Below are 16571 nucleotides of genomic sequence, written 5' to 3'. Positions count from 1 at the left end.
TCAAGTGTCCATACATAATGAAAGTTGTGCTGGACAAAATTATTGTTCAACTGAATTTTGAATTTCGATTATTTCTCATCAAACTGTGATCCTAAGCAAGTAGGACAAATAGATAAGTTAGAGGATATTCATAGAAGAGTAGCTCATTTGGTTATGGATGCAATTAGTAAATACATAGTTTGGCAGTGTTTCTCAACAAACTCTAATGGTATACACTACAAGACAAGTGTTATGTATTGTGCACATGTGTGTTGCTAAAGTTCAAACAACATATATACTGAAAAAACTCAGGGACCACATTACTTTCTTCCACATATATCTCAAAAAATGGATAGGATGCTATCAAATAAAGCAGTGCCTATGAATCTGGGAGTGTATCTTTAGATGAAGACCTAGCTCTTACATGTTTTTCCATGTAGTACTGTAGCAGATCAAGCCTATATAGACAACTGTTTTTTCTATGTACCATGTACGACAGATAGGAATTTATAGCAGCACACAAAAAAACTTTCATCATATGCAGCTGGTGGGAAAGACCTGTAGGTGTATGTGCAAGAAATGATTATTTCATATCAAATTCTTGTCGGGTTTCCAGCCAGATCAAACTGTCATCTGAGAACAATATTTCAGCAGTCCACCTGGCCGCCATCATCAGGTGAGAAAAGCTACGCTGCTCTCACCGGTAACTTATTCCACTTGCAAATGACTGCACCTTTATATGCATCGGAAGTACAACAGCGCATGCGCTAGATAAAGTGCGCACGTGCTCCATCATTCCTGCTGTCCCCTGGTGCAAAGAGAGTTGCCGTGCCTCTGGTGGTGAATACTGCTGAAAACAATATATCATTACAAGTGATTATTCATAGCCAGCCAATTCAGATACCGTTGTTTCTTCATGTCTGATAAAACAGGATTCCACATTTTATTTAGCGGGTACTCATTATCGCGATTAATGATGTTATCTGCTAGTCTGATTTCAACAGATTCTTTTAAAATACAATCCCAGTACCGAGGAGCATTTGCAACTACTTGCACCTCATTGTATAGCATCCTGTGTCCTTCTGTAAGGCAATGCTCAGCCACCACAGATTTATCTGGTTGTAATAATCACGTATGGCAATAATGTTCAATACACCTGTGATTGACAGTATGAATAGTTTGGCCAATGTAAATTTTTCTGTATTCACATGGTATTTTATAAACACCAGACTTCCTCAAACCTAAATCATCTTTGACAGTGCCAAGAAGTGCTCGAATCGTAGCTGGCAGACGAAAAACACATCTGATCTCATATTTCTTCAAAAGTCTACCTATCTTGGCAAACACATTCCCAGCATACAGAAGAAAAGCCACACACTTTTGAAGATATATGAGTTCAGATGTATTTTTCATCCACCAGCTAAGATTTGAGCACTTCTTGGCTCTGTCAAAGATGATTTAGGTTTGAGGAAGTCTGGAATTTACAAAATACCATGTGAGTGCGGGAAAATTTACATTGGCCAAACTATTTGTACCGTCAATGAAAGATGTATTGAACATCATCGCCATACGCGATTATTACGACCAGATAAATCTGCGGTGGCTGAGCATTGCCCAACAGAGGGACACAGAATGCTATACATGAGGCAAAAGTAGTTGCAAATGCTTCTCAGTAGTGGGATTGTGTTTTAAAAGAATCTGTTGAAATCAGACTAGCGGATAATATCATTAATCGTGATAATGGATACCCAGTAAGTAAAACATGGAATCCTGTTTTATCAGACATAAAGAAACAACAGCATCTGAATCGGCCAGCTATGAATAATCATTTGTAATTATATATCGTTTTCAACAGTATCACCAACTCTCTTTGCACCAGGAGGCAGCAGGAATGATTGAGCATGTGCGCACTTTATCTAGCGCATGCGCTGTTGTACTTCCGATGCATATAAAGGTGCAGTCATTTGCGAGTGGAATAAGTTACCGGTGAGAGCAGCATAGCTTTTCTCACCTGATGATGGCGGCAGGTGGATGGCTGAAATACTGTGCTCAGATGACAGTTTGATCTGGCTGGAAACCTGACAAGAATCTGATATACTAATATGCTTCAAAAGTCTACATAGTCACAATGATTATTTAAGTTTACAAAAGACAATGTGCTGACTTCAAAGACTTTGGTACATGGGTGAAAATCTTCACTGGCAAACAGTGTGGTTAATGGAGAAGATAAGAGCAGTTGTGCAAGAAGTATGGCATTCATTTTCAATGGAAAGTGCTTTTAGTGGCAGAATGACTTTGCAGGAGGAACAGAATTCACTCACTGTGGAAACAGATGTGTGGACATATGATAGAACCACACATTAATTCTCATGTATAACACATACAGAACAGCTTACAAATTTGAGATGAGTCACAGTGATGAGAAGCGTGAAATAATCTAGAACTCTTAAGTCAAAGAGTAACTAGGATAAGAGATTGGAACTGCAGTTATATGGAATGTTCATGTATGACTGTATACTCATGCTTGCAGGGGCAGAATGAGACACTACATGACTCACCCCCCCCCCCCCCCCCCCAAAATCCCTCCCCCTGTTGCCTCAGTGCTGATGATATAACAGGTAACAGATTAAACATCACATGTCGTCCAGCATGTGTCATGTTACTGGAGTCAGTGTTTCCAGTTGGGTGTGAGGTACCAATCTTTGGTGTTGTTTTCTTCATCAAGGCACCTGGTGTCCATTGTGTGTCATGGTGACTGTGGTGTACTTGAACATTTCCCTGTACTTGTTCTCATTTTTTGCTTCTATGAATCCTCCAGTGTCCAGTTCATCAACAAATGCAAGCTTGAGCCAATCCTGTGTTACAGTCACAGACAGGACATTAATCCTGATTCAGAAAGTGTTGATGCCTCTCATAATCACTGGATTCATATCATCATATGGTGACTGTAATGGCTTGCATACTGCGTCATTACATATGAGATTGTATGTGCAGTTGTCAAGATCTGTGAACACAAATACGTGTCCTCCAAATTGACTTCTGGGCACTTGTTGGTTTATGTTGATGTATGAGCTCCCATAATGTGGTAGCAAAGTCTGATGCAGTGACAGAATCATCCATCTGCCATGCTGCCACACTGTATTATCTGCTGTGCTGTGCAAGATAAGGCATCAACAGTAAGCTCAAATGGAGCCTGTGCCACTGGGTGTGTCTAATGTGCAGCCTCTGCAGTTGCTGCTTTTGTCCACCTTGCTTGTCCAATGCACCCTGTCATTTGGCTTTGGTGCATTCTCAAGAAATTTGATCAGGAGAGCAGTTCCAATGCAGGATTGCATATGAATCATTGATAAAAATTTACAACACCTAGAAAACAGTGTAGATCTCTGATTGTAACCAGGTGAAGGTACTTGCTAATGGATTCTACTTTACCCTATAGCAGTTGAATATCATGTGTGTCTACCATGTAACCAAGAAATGGCACCTCCCTCACTCTGAAAGTACACTTTGAAGGATTAATTACCAAAGCTTATGCATGTAAATGATTAAATAACTGTGCCAGATGCTGTAAATGTTCTTCTTTACACGTAGACATCACCAGTATGTTGTCTATGAAGAAATAAATAATGTGTCAATTTCATCCTTAAAACATTGGAAGGATTGCACAGGCGAAAGGGGACCCTACAGAACTCGAATAGGCTTAACTGTGTTGTAACCATTGTTTTTGGAATATCGTCCAAGCAACAGGGATCTGATAGTACACCTGGACTAGATCAATGGTGGGAAACATAGTCTTACCATGAATGTTGGAAGAGAAGTCTTCTATGTGTGGCACCAGGTACTGGTCTAGGACAGTACTTGCACTGAGTTGATGGTAATCATCACATGCACATGGTAATCATCACATGGACATGGTAATTATCACATGGACAATGTCCATTCTTCTTATTAGGTGCCACATGGATTGGGGCTGCCCAGCTGTTATTCAAAACTTTTCAAGTGCCTTTTGACAGCATGCTGCAGAAGTTCTGCTTCACAACTTTGACTTCTCTGGCATCTATCGTTTAGGTTGAGCATGCATTATTGGGCCCAGTGTGGTCAACATGTGTGCACCAATGCGTGTTCAAGCTGTGGGACATTAGATGACTCCTGCATGATTTCAGGAAATTCTTTCAGCAGTCATGTGTTTGGCGTACTTCCTGTGACCAAATGTACCTTCATGATGCTAGTGTCATTGCAAGCACATTCTCTTGTTGCAGTGTCAGTGTTGATATGTCCCCAGAATGAGATTTTCACTCTGCAGCGGAGTGTGCGCTGATATGAAACTTCCTGGCAGATTAAAACTGTATGCCCGACCGAGACTCGAACTCGGGACCTTTGCCTTTCGCGGGCAAGTGCTCTACCATCTGAGCTACCGAAGCACGACTCACGCCCGGTACTCACAGCTTACTGGCAGAAGTAAAGCTGTGAGTACCGGGCGTGAGTCGTGCTTCGGTAGCTCAGATGGTAGAGCACTTGCCCGCGAAAGGCAAAGGTCCCGAGTTCGAGTCTCAGTCGGGCACACAGCTTTAATCTGCCAGGAAGTTTCAGTGTTGATATGTTTGTCGCAAGATGCATCTGTCCTCTGTCTGCGCCTGCAGACCATCAGAATGTTTTGAGTGTCCAAGGTTAATCAGGACAACTAAATATTGTGCAGTGCATCATCACTCACAGTGTTCACCAATGTGCACAAATGGCATAAAAGTAATGACAGGATGTGATTGCTGAGCTCCTCAGTCTGCAAAAACTTCTCTAGTCACTTTTCCTCTGATTTTGAGAGGCATGTCACCCGCATATTCTTGATTGACATGTACTGTTTGGAGTCCATTTTGTCTCATCTGCTGTTATCTGTGCAAGGATGAACTGACTTTCAAGCTGCACAAACCACAACACAGGGTTGCACTGCCAGAATGGCAGTGACTTAACCCTATCAACTGTGCTGCTCACAACTGGTTTTATAGTAACTGGTGAATTGCCCATTTTCTTGTGAGATAAATGCAGCATGGGTAGCACAGATGTGATAGATGTTCACATTAAGCTATGATGTGGCAAGGAACACTGTAAACGGGGCAGTCGTGCTGTAGTGCTATCAGTTCAGGGTCACCAGTTAAGTGGCCATCAATAGAAACAAACATTTATTTCCACATATAACATGTACAGAACAGCTTACAAGTATGAGAATGTAAGAGTTGTTGTGATGAGAGTCATGGAATAATCTAGAACTCTCAAGAGTAACTAGGATAATAAACTAGAATTGCAGTGACATGGAATGTTTATACATCAGTGTACAGTTGTTCCATGCTATCATTAACATCAGTACTTTACATGCTGTATTGCTCTTTATGTAATTAACACTCAGAATTGACAGTCCTTGAGTTACACTAAACTGACATACACACTTCATACATTTCAAAACTAGTTATAAATACAGAAATAAATTATTTGTCTGGAATGGTTCTTTTATGTGTCATTTGATATGTGTTGCATAATCTGGTTAACTTTTATTATCGTTCAACATATAGACTTTTTAAATATCATTATTTTTGTGAAAGTACTCTTTTAACTATCAATTTCTGTCTCCACAAAGAGCATTTGTACATATCAGATACTATAAAGTTTTCTAAGTGTCTAATCTAATAATACTTTATCCTCAAATGGCAAAGCATTTAAATATTTTTAGAAAATTTTACTTTATTTCCAGTATACTTATTCATCATCAAAATCGTCAGAAATTATTCTATCAGTTTTCAATGGGAACAAATAAGACAAAACTTTAAAAGTATGTAAAACTACTAGAATTACCTCCCAAACAATTTCCCCATGCAAGAACTGTCATTCCAAGTGTCCCTTCAGAAATATGACATACAAGACCAGCTGCCCGAAGCAACGAGACAGTCTCTGTTGCTATAAGGTAAATTGTTACTACAGAACCAAAGAACCCTAAAAATCCAAATACCTGAAAAGTAAATACACAAAGTGTCACCAAGAGATAAATTTGCTTAAAGTAGTTTTTGTTTTTTGTTTATTCATTTACAATATGCTCCATTACAATTACAATATTTGTAATACTACTGGTGTGTATTGTGTGTGTGTATGTGTGTGTGGAGTGTAATGTTTGTGTCATGTGATGATGATAATGACAGAAGGGAGAGGGTGAAACCTGGCAAGTAGCCTACTTATTGTGAGCAGCACCAAGGGGGCCGCCAAGCTTAACTACCCCATCTGATGAATGTATCACCATCAACAGTACCACATGCCCTTTCTTCATGAGCCACTGCAGAGGAGTTTGGCATTTGAATCAGAATTTTGGCACAAGGTCTGGTAATCAGGAACTTTACATCACCACCTCTCCTCACCTGCCTTGTCATATACTGGCAGTGAAAAATTTTTCCACAAACAGGATCTGAACCAGCTTACCACTGGGTTGAGTCCCCACATGCAAGCATGCATTAACAACCTCAGTCACAGAGGGGCATCTCACTTAAAGTTGATAGAAACTGTAATTAGCTGTGGCACATTATTCACATGTGGTTTAATAATTCACAAATTACATATTACAGAATATTTAAAAGTCATATTAATGTGGTAACTGTACCAAGTGTCTCTCGTAAGAGTCACCAAGCACATTTGCTCTGTGTTATAACATATATTTGCAACTTTGTTTTTGCAATATGTAGCTGGAGTCAGCCCAAACAAATACTTCTCATCACATCTTTCATATGATGTCCAATGTCAGTGGGAAACATCAGTTTGTTTCCACTAATATATAAAATAAGTTTTAGGCAGAATTTTATGAGCCCATTTGATAGACCAGTTCCAAATTAGTCTCATGTGTATTTGTTTTATCAGTATGTATTAACAGGGACAGTAAAACATACAGAATAATCAGTATTTCAGCAATGACTGAGGAGCTGCTGCATGGGGTTAGTAGTCAGTGTGAGCCAGGACAGTTCAGGAGTATTCGTTATTTTTTGTGTTTTACAGTCCCTGTTAATACAAATAGTTTAAAGAAATATCAAAATTGGGACCACTCTCTCAAATGGACATGTAAAATTCCACTTTAAAAATAATTTTGTTATTGATGGGAAACAAACCAATGGTTCCTCTCGAAGCTGGGTGACATATGAAAGACAGATCTGATGCAGCCCACCGCCAGTTCCTCTCCTGTGCCAACCTCTTCATCTCAGAGTAGCAGTTGCAACCTACACCCTCAATTATTTGCTGAGTGTATTACAATCTCTGTTTTCTTCTACAGTTTTTACCTTCTACAGCTTCCTCCAATATCACAGAAGCTATTTCCTGATGTCTTAATGGATGTCCTACCATCCTGTCAGTTCTCCTTGATAGTGTTTTCTATATATTCCTTTCCTCACCAATTCTCTGGAAAACCTCCTCATTGCTTCATGTAATTTTCAACATTTTCTGTAACACCACATGTCAAATTCTTTGATTCTCTGCTTTTCTGGTTTTCCCATAGTCCATGTTTCACTATGATACAATGCTCTGCTCCAAACATACATTCTCAGAAATTTCTTCCTCAAATTAAGCCCTAAGACTTCCCTTGACCAGGAATGCCCTTTTTTGCCAGTGCTAGTCTGCTTTTGATTTACTACTTGCTCTGACTATCATGTGTTATTTTGCTGCCTAGGTACCAGAATTCATTAACTTCATCTACTTCATTATCACTATTCTGGTGTTAAGTTTCTCACTGTTCTCATTTCTGCTACTTCTCATTACTATGGTCTTTCTTTGATTTACTCTCAATCCATATTCTGTACTCATTAGACTGTCCATTTCATTCAGCAAATGCTGTAATTCTTTTTCCACTGAGGATAGCAATGTCATCATCCAATCTTATCATTGATATCCATTCACTTTGAATTTTAATTCCACTGTTGCACCTTTATTTTATTTCCATAATTGCTTCTACTATGTACAGAGTGAACAGTAGGGGTGAAAGACTACATCCCTGTCTTACACCCTTTTTAATCCACACAAATCATTTTTTGTCTCCCACTCTTATTATTCCCTCGTGGTTCCTGTACATGTTGTCTACTGCCTGTCTTTCCCTACAGCTTACTCCTATTTTTCTGAGAATTTTGAACATCTTGGACCATTTTACATTGTTGAACACTTTTTCCAGGTTGACAAATCCTATGGCCATGACTTGATTTTTCTTCAGTCTTGCTTCCATTATCAATCGCAACATCAGAATAGCCTCGCTGATGCCTTTACCCAAACTGATTGTCATCTAACACATGTTCATTTATCCTTTCCATTCTTCTGTATATTATTCTGGTTAGCAATTTTCGTGCTTGAGCTGTTAAGCTGATTGTGTGGTAATTCTTGCACTTGTTGGCTGTTGCAGTCTTCGGAACTGTGTGGATGACATTTTTCTGGAAGTCTGACGGTATATCGCTAGACTCATATATTCTACTCACGAATGTTAATAGTCATTTTGTTGCCACTTACTCCAAATATTTTAGAAATTCTGGTGGAATGTTGTCTATCCCTTCTTCCTTATTTGGTTGTAAGTCTTCCAAAGTTCTTTTATATTCTGATTCTAATACTCTTCTATACTGACTCCTGTTTCTTCTTCTATCACATCACCAGACAAATCTTCCACCTCATAGTGGCCTTCGATGTACTCCTTCCACCTATCTGCTCTCTCCTCTGAATTTAACAGTGGAATATCCATTTCAGTCTTAATGTTATCACTTTTCCTTTTAATTTCACCAAAGGTTCTTTTGACTTTTCTATATACTGAGTCAGTTCTTCCAGCAATCATTTCATTTTCGATTTCTTCACATTTTTTCTGAAGCCATTTTGCCTTAGCTTCCCTGCACTTCCAATTTATTGTAATCCTAAGTGGCTTGTAATTCTGTAGTCCTGAATTTCCCTGAAAATTTTTGTACTTTCTTTTCTCATTGATCAACTGAAGTATTTCTTGTCACCCATGGTTTCTCCAGAGTTACCTTCTTTGTAGCTACATTTTCCTCCACAACTTCTGTGATTACCCTTTTCAGACATGTCCATTCCTCTTGAACTGAACTTCAAACTGAGCTGTTTCTTATCACAGCATCTACAGCCTCAGAGAACTTCATTCCTTAGTACTTCCATATCACACTTCTTTGTGCATTTATTTTTCCTGACTAATGTCTTAAACTTTGGCCTACTCTTCATCATTACTAAATTGGGATTTGAGTGTATATCTGCTGTTGGGTATGCCTTACAATCCAATATCAGATTTTGGAATCTCTGTCTAACCATAGTGTAATCTAATTGATATCTTCTTGTACCTACTGGCCTTTAGCAAGTATACAGGTACCTCCTCATCTTGTGATTCTTGAATAGTGTGTTCACTATTACTAGGTGATTTTTACTGCAGAACTCAATTAGTCTTTCTCCTCTTTCATTCCTAGTACCAAGCCCATATCCTCCCATAACCTTTTCTTCTACTCCTTCCGTAAACTGCATTCCAAAGTCCCATGACTATTAGATTGTTAGGTTGTTTATGCACTAAATTGCCCATTCAATATCCTCATGTGTTTCCGTTTTCTCTTCATCTTTGGCTTGCGACATTGGAATGTATATCTGAACTATTGTTGTAGGTGTTAGTTTGCTGTGGGATTTTGATGACAGCAGTCCTGTCACTGAACTATTCACAGTAACTCACTCTGTGCCCTACCTTCCTATTCATAATTCCTGTTATACCATTTTATGCTGCTGTTGACATTACACAATACTCATCTGACCAGAAGTCCTTGTCTTCATTCCTTTTCACTTCACTGACCCCCGCTATATCTGGATTGAGCCTCGGCATTTCCATTTTCAGATTTTCTAGTTTGCCAACCAAGATCAGGCTTCTGACATTCCACGTCCTGACTTGTAAAAGATTGCCCTTTCATTGGTTATTCAATCTTTTTCTCATGGTCACCTCTCCCTATGCAGTCCCTTCACAGAGATCTGATTGGGTGACTACTCCAGAATCTTTTGATGATGGAGAGATCATCATGACACTTTTCAATTACAGGCCACATGTTCTGTGGTGCACAGTGTGTGTCTTTAATGGAGTGTTTTCCATTGCTTCAGCATCCTCATCCTGTTGATCATTGCTGGTTCTTCCACATTTTAGGGGCAGTTTCCCACCCCAAGGATAAGAAGTGCCGTGAACCTCAGTCCATTCCTCTGCCCTCTTTGAAAAGCCCGTTGGCTGACTGAGGCCACTGTTCTTATCCTGGAAGCCTTTGGCCACCGTTGACGATGATTTTTATTTAAAATTTAAGCAGTGGTGGGGTTCAAACCCAGGACTGAGGATGTTTTGATGAATAATCAAATATGGCTACAAACTACAAAAACAAAGTTGAAGATTGATTGATTGATTGATTTCTTTATTAATCCATGTAACAATTTACATTGTGTGGATTTCGTCAGCAAAATCATATACAATACAATATACCTACAATTATACACATAAAATTAGTATTTACACACATTTTTGAGGTATCTTAAATTAGTTTTATATCCTTGTGTAATTTGTAATTTTCTTATAGTACTGTACAATTTTTGATTACATGTCATAATTATTTCCTCATGTATTACAATGCAGGCTACTTTAATTACACTACATGTTTTAATTCAGATAGTCCGTTACTGCGTAATAACTTTTATTTAATAAAAAAAATTTTAGTTTTGTTTTGAACTGTCTGATTGTGTCAATATATCTTATTTTTTGGGGTAATTTATTACATAATTTAACAGCATTGTACAACAAGCTCTGCTGAGTTTTAACTTTATTTTTCCTCTCTAGATGCAGATTGAATTGGTTTCTAGTTTCATAGCTGTGTACTAATGAATTTTTCATATAGCAGTCAATATTTTTTTTTACATACATAACACTTTGAAAAATGTATTCACAGGGGACAGTTAGGATTTCCAGCTTTTGGAAATGTTCAAGGCAGTGAGCCCTACTGCCACTCTTGGTTATTATACGAATTGCTCTTTTTTGTAATTTGAAAACTATTTGAATATTTTTACTGTTGACTCCCCAAAATATTATTCCATAGGTAATAACAGAGTGGATATAAGAAAAATATACAGATCTGACACATGTAGTATCACAAACTGCAGTCAGAATTCTCAGAGCATAGCATGCTGTAGCGATTCTGTTACTAAGTATTTTAATATGTTCTTCCCACTTTAACTGACTGTCAATATGCATACCAAGAAATTTTGTGTAGTCTACACATTCTATAGTTTCATTGTTTAACTTAAAGTTGTTAAAGTGTGGTTTTTTGCAGACATAGAAGTTAACAGCATTTGTTTTTTTAAGATTTAGTGTTAGTTTATTATTGGATGCCCACTCACATACACTGTTTAGTGTTTGTTCGGCTTTTTCTTTTAGTGCATCTGGTGATTTGTCACTGATTAGAACATTTGAGTCATCTGCAAACAATATTGTTTGTCCATGCTTGATGCTCTGTGGGAAGTCGTTTATGTAAATGAGGAATAGTACTGGGCCAAGGACACTACCCTGTGGGACACCTATATTTACATAATTTGGGTCTGAAGTATACTTTACAATATAGTTTGAGCAACTTGAAATATGTGAGATTTCAGTTATCTGTCTTCTATTTTTTAGATATGACTGGAACCACTTTTTCACAAGTCCCCTAATTCCAAGTTCATCTAACTTATTTAACAATATGTTGTGGTCTACTGTATCAAACGCTTTAGTTAGATCAAGAAATATACCTGTTGTGTAGTTCCCTTTATCTAATGCTTCTAGACTGTGTTTTGTGAGGTGTGCTGTTGCTGATTCTGTGCTTTTCCCTGATCGAAATCCAAACTGGTCAACAGACAGTAAGTTGTATTTATTTAAATAATTGATTAGCCTATCTTTCATAATAGTTTCTAATATTTTTGCAAAGCATGATAGTAGAGAAATTGGCCTATAATTTTCAATTATTCCTGCATCACCTTTTTTGAAGAGAGGTAGTAATTTTGCATATTTTAAATAGTCTGGAAAGTAGCCCTGCTTGAAAGATTGATTTATAATATCAACTAAAAGTGGAAGTAGGCTCTTGATACAGTCTTTAATTATAAAAATGGGGACTTCATCCAGACCAGCTGAGTTTTTGTTTTTCAGTTTGCTGACTGCTTTATAGACTTCTTCCTGTGTTGTAGGGAATAACACCATTGAGTGTGATACACCATTATTTGGCTTTTTGACCTGAGGGGCTGTTAGAAAATTTTCTTGTAATTTTATTCCTATGCTACTAAAATAATCATTTATATAGTTTGCCAAATATATTGGGTCTTTTATTAAAGTCCCTTCCTCTTTGATTTTCAAGTTTGACAGATTCATTTTCCTGGTACCAGTTTCCTGCTTCACAATCTTCCATACTGCCTTATTTTTGTTTTGAGCAGAGTGCACTATTTTGGAGTTATGAGCTCTCTTTGCTGCAAACAATATTTTCCTATATGTTTTCCTATATCTTTCATAAAAGAGTGAGAAAGCAGGATTAGTTTGGCTGTGTTTAATGGAGCTCAGGTACTTTAGTGTTTCAGATGATTTTTTGATTCCTTTTGTGACCCACTTGCTTTTTCCTGCTGTTGGTAATGGACATAATACTTTAGGAAATGTTTCTTCAAAATTTAATTTAAACAATGTCATGAAATTTTTGAATTTTTCATTTGCATCTACCTCTGAGTATACTGAGTCCCATGTTTGTCCTGCTATCTGTTTGGCAAACTCATGTCTATTTTTTTTAGAAAAAATTCGTCTGTAAATATGCATTTTCTTTGTTTCTTCTGGAGCCACTTTTATATTAATGATTTGAGCTGAGTGATCAGATAATCCTAGCTCTGCTACCACCACCTCACAGTTTTCTTTGCCTAAATCTGTTAATACCTGATCAACAGCTGTCTTTGAGTATTTTGTTATTCTGGTTGCACTGTTAACCATTGGAACTAAATTGAAACTTTGAGCAAGACTTTGTAATGAGTCCCATGTAGAATCAGGATTCAGTTTATCCACATTTAGGTCTCCACATATGAGAATGTGGTACTTTGGAGTGGATATCTTGTCAAGAACATGATTAAGTTTGGAGAAAAAGATATTGAAGTCTCCACTAGGAGATCTGTATATACATAAGATAATCAAATTCCTACACCTGTATTGGTCCCTGATTTCAACAGCTGCCAGTTCAAAATGTTGCTCTTCACTGATTACACATAAATCGCTTCTGGTCGTATACTGATAATTTTGTTTTACATAAATACAACACCCTCCACACTTCATAGAAGTCCTACAGTATGCACACGCTAAATTATAAGACTGCAAGACTAACTGATTAATTTCAGCCTCATTGCACCAATGCTCAGTGAGACAAACAACCGAGCACTCTGTAGACTCCAGCTCCACTTCTAGCTGTTGGGTCTTATTTGCTAGGGAACATATATTTTGGTGAACAACTGTTAAGTAATTTTTTCCACCGCTATTTGCATTCCCACTTTTTTTTGTTTTAATGTCGTTCTGTTTTGGTTCTACTGCTTCCTTATTACGATTACACTCACGTTTTTTGTTTGCATATGTTATTCTTGGATAGTCACCCCCTGCAGACCGTATTAGTTTCCCTTATATCTGCCAAACCACCAGTAACATGCACCAGATGACTCTTCCAAAAGTGACCATGTATAACACAGCTCTTAAGAAGTAAACAACAGTATGCATTGTATGAGTGTATACAGTTACTCATAAAAGGATATTAATCAATGTCTTCTGAAAAACCACAGAGTACAACTGCAACTTTGTCAAGTTATCCATTAGTATGAGCCTACTTAAAGTAAATGGAACAATATTACTGATGGAGTAACTGTTTTTTATTGCAACTGACACATTTTTATCACTGTGACCTCTGCAGTGTTAACTTGACCATTGACCTAGTGATAGAGCTTTTACTTGCCACATTTTCAGTCAGCATCTGTTCACTTAATTTGTGCTTTGTGGCCATATTTTGCTCACTATTATGTAGAATGTAACAGCTGGTCAGTATCTATTACTGATCTTCACAGTTAAATAAGGCCAGCTGCCCTCCACTTACAATTTTGTGTTTTTGCTTTATCTTAATCTAGAATAATGTTGAATGCCTTTAATTCAAACAGTATTAGATATTATCCATACTGAAAATTATTTGAAGGATGTACAACCAGAAATAATTTCAGTTTTCGTAAAAACTGTTTTCATTGTCTGCCAGCACTTGCTATTTGAAAGGAAAATGGTCAAATATTTTTATGAGTAAATACTTTGCTCCTTTCTGTGCCAGAATAATGTTAAGTTCTGTGCAGCAGTGGTCGTTTTTGTTCTTGGTGTCTGTTTATGAATGCTACTACTACTTTCAAATTGGAACTAGTTCTTCTTCATAATAGAGCAAATCATATACTAACGAAGCTTAGTAGGGACTAGTTGTGGGTGTACCCTTGTCTGGATATTCTATCATACATACATACATTAATCCTTGTCCCATAGATCATGAGTATGACATTTCATGATCATGTGGAATTTGTCACTTTAAGATAAGTTTTCTTTACACAAAATAATTAATTAATTAATTTTTTTACTATGTCATATTTAAGAATTCATCCATTGAGTAGAAGGAGTTGTCATTCAGAGATTCTTTTTAATTTCCTTTTAAATGTTGGTTGGCTATCTCTCAGATTTTTAATATTATTTGGCAAATGACCAAAGATTTTCGTGGCAGCATAATTCACCACTTTCTGTGCCAAAGTGAGATTTAATCCAGAATAGTGAAGAACAGAGGAACAGAAATTCAGAAATGAGCCTTTCCAATAAAAATCATCTTTGCCTGGCTTCAGACATATCTGGAACTGAGAGTACAGATGAATAAGCATCTAGGTGTGTTACACTCTGAGGTGGACATAGAACATGATTAAGACAACCAGAAAGCCCAGTTCTGCCCACTTTGTGCTTAGATGTTCATCTCACCAAGTTGATCTATGAGAAGGATTTTCTGGTGTAATTCGTGTACTTCAGTTGATACTGTACTATGGTATTGCCTTCTGGGGAAATACAACAAAGGTAATATAATTATTTATTCTACAGAAATGTTCAGTAAGAATATTGTGTAAAGTTGATGTCCAAACATCTTACAAATGCCTCTTCAGGGAACTCGGGACTCTTAACATTTATGAACCAGTACTTTTACTCTCTAAAGATATTGCTGGTTATTAAGAAAGATAAGTTCAGAATTAATTGCAAAAACCAAAATTGCAATATTGAAGGTAAAAATAATTTGAGTATAGACTAAGGATGCACGTCTATGTTACAGAAAGCAGTTTTATATTCTGGTGCAAGGATTCTTAACAGGCTTCTGACAGATAAAAGGTGAGAAACCAAAGGTTCACAAACATTCAAAACTAAACTAAAATGGGTTTAGCTACTCCTGTCATCATTTATCAAAATATTTGGGCTTAAGAATGTGAGTTGGCATCTCATCTTGTACCAAAGGAGGGTGGAGACTTCTAGAAGGGAGAAAGAAAATTAGCAAAGACAGGGTTAATAGCAAGAGAGGATCTGACATGTGAACACCTAAAGATTATGAATAATGTCAAATCCTATTTTCCCCTTGGGAATGTGTGAACCAAGGATGGTAAAATATAAATCAGGACTGCAGCTGATAAGATGTCAGTTATAAACAAGACATAACTAAGTACCATAAATTAAAAACTACATGAGGAAAACTGTAAACATAGCACTGTTTGCTCTGGTTTATTACCAAACTAGTGTAATATCCTTTATTTCCTCACAAACTATTTTGGACTATTATTAATTTTGTAATTGGTCTTGTTCTTGTGTCTTCTCCTATTGTTCTCACTTCATTGCTCTTATTGATAGTTATTACTTCACTTTGGTTAATACCACCACTGCCAATTATCTTTCTGTGCTGTAGTAATTGCTGGCTACTTGACATTCTATAATGGGCCAGCTGGCAGTATATCTTATAGCTATTAGTGGTCATTCCTAGTCCACACATAATGAAGAATTGATTTCTCTTCTCTATCATTTAAGATAATACACAATACTCCTGATGCAATATGGCTGTAGTGCACATATCCTTGGAGTCTGTCCAAATCCTGGTACGGATATATGAGGACTGATCAACAAAGACTGAGACTGATTATTTTTCTGTGAAAAATTTATAACTCCATTTCCACATTTACATGACCTTTTTCTAGGTACTCCCCTCTTACTTGAATGCGCTTTTTATAACATCTTTGTCATAAGTGATGGGAATTATAAAAAGAGAGAGAGAGAGAGAAAAAGAAAAAAAGTTAGCCAGGGTGGAAGATCAGAGTTATAAGGTAGATGCAATACACAGGTTATGTTGAATTGTACCAGACAGAAACTATGTGACTTGATTTGTGATGTGCAGCCACACATTGTCATGATGAAGTTGTTACCCAGCCCAATAATGTTCTGGTCATTTCCTTACAACGTGCTTCCTCAGTTAGCCAGTGCAACATGTAGTATGTCG

Source organism: Schistocerca americana, chromosome 1 (genome assembly GCF_021461395.2).
Source record: "Schistocerca americana isolate TAMUIC-IGC-003095 chromosome 1, iqSchAmer2.1, whole genome shotgun sequence".
Lineage (NCBI taxonomy): Eukaryota > Metazoa > Arthropoda > Insecta > Orthoptera > Acrididae > Schistocerca > Schistocerca americana.
The sequence above is the reverse complement of the archived record's forward strand: the minus strand, read 5'-3'. Positions refer to the sequence as shown.